This window comes from Gavialis gangeticus, unplaced genomic scaffold (assembly GCF_001723915.1).
Source record: "Gavialis gangeticus isolate Ggan-Ray unplaced genomic scaffold, GavGan_comp1, whole genome shotgun sequence".
Classification (NCBI taxonomy): Eukaryota; Metazoa; Chordata; order Crocodylia; family Gavialidae; genus Gavialis; species Gavialis gangeticus.
The window spans coordinates 177,272,369-177,272,641 of NW_017729032.1; the positions used below are offsets into that span (position 1 = coordinate 177,272,369).

Consider the following 273-nt stretch of genomic DNA (forward strand, 5'->3'; position numbering starts at 1 on the left):
CCCCCCCCCCCCCCCCAATGCTCTGGCCAAGGTGACCTAGTGGCTCTGCCCCTCACTGCTGATTATGACAGACAGCTGTCACAGTCCTGTCCCTTGCTGCTGTGATGTAGAAAGGCGGGGCCACATAGGCAGCCTTGCAGCCAATCAGCTGGGGAGGGAGGGGCGTCAGCCATCTTGGTGTCCAGTCTGCAAACAGGCAGCTGTTTCTCCCTCTGGGGAACCAGCACTTTTTTTATTTTCATTAAGTCCCCCCCCCCCTTTTCCGTTGTCTGG

At 58.2% G+C, this 273-nt stretch overlaps 1 protein-coding gene across 1 annotated transcript in view; it reads left to right on the forward strand.

The window, feature by feature from the left end:
* MOSPD2 (motile sperm domain containing 2) overlaps window positions 1-273 on the forward strand; it is a 57,823-nt gene that overhangs the window by 17,660 nt on the left and 39,890 nt on the right. The window lies entirely within an intron of this gene.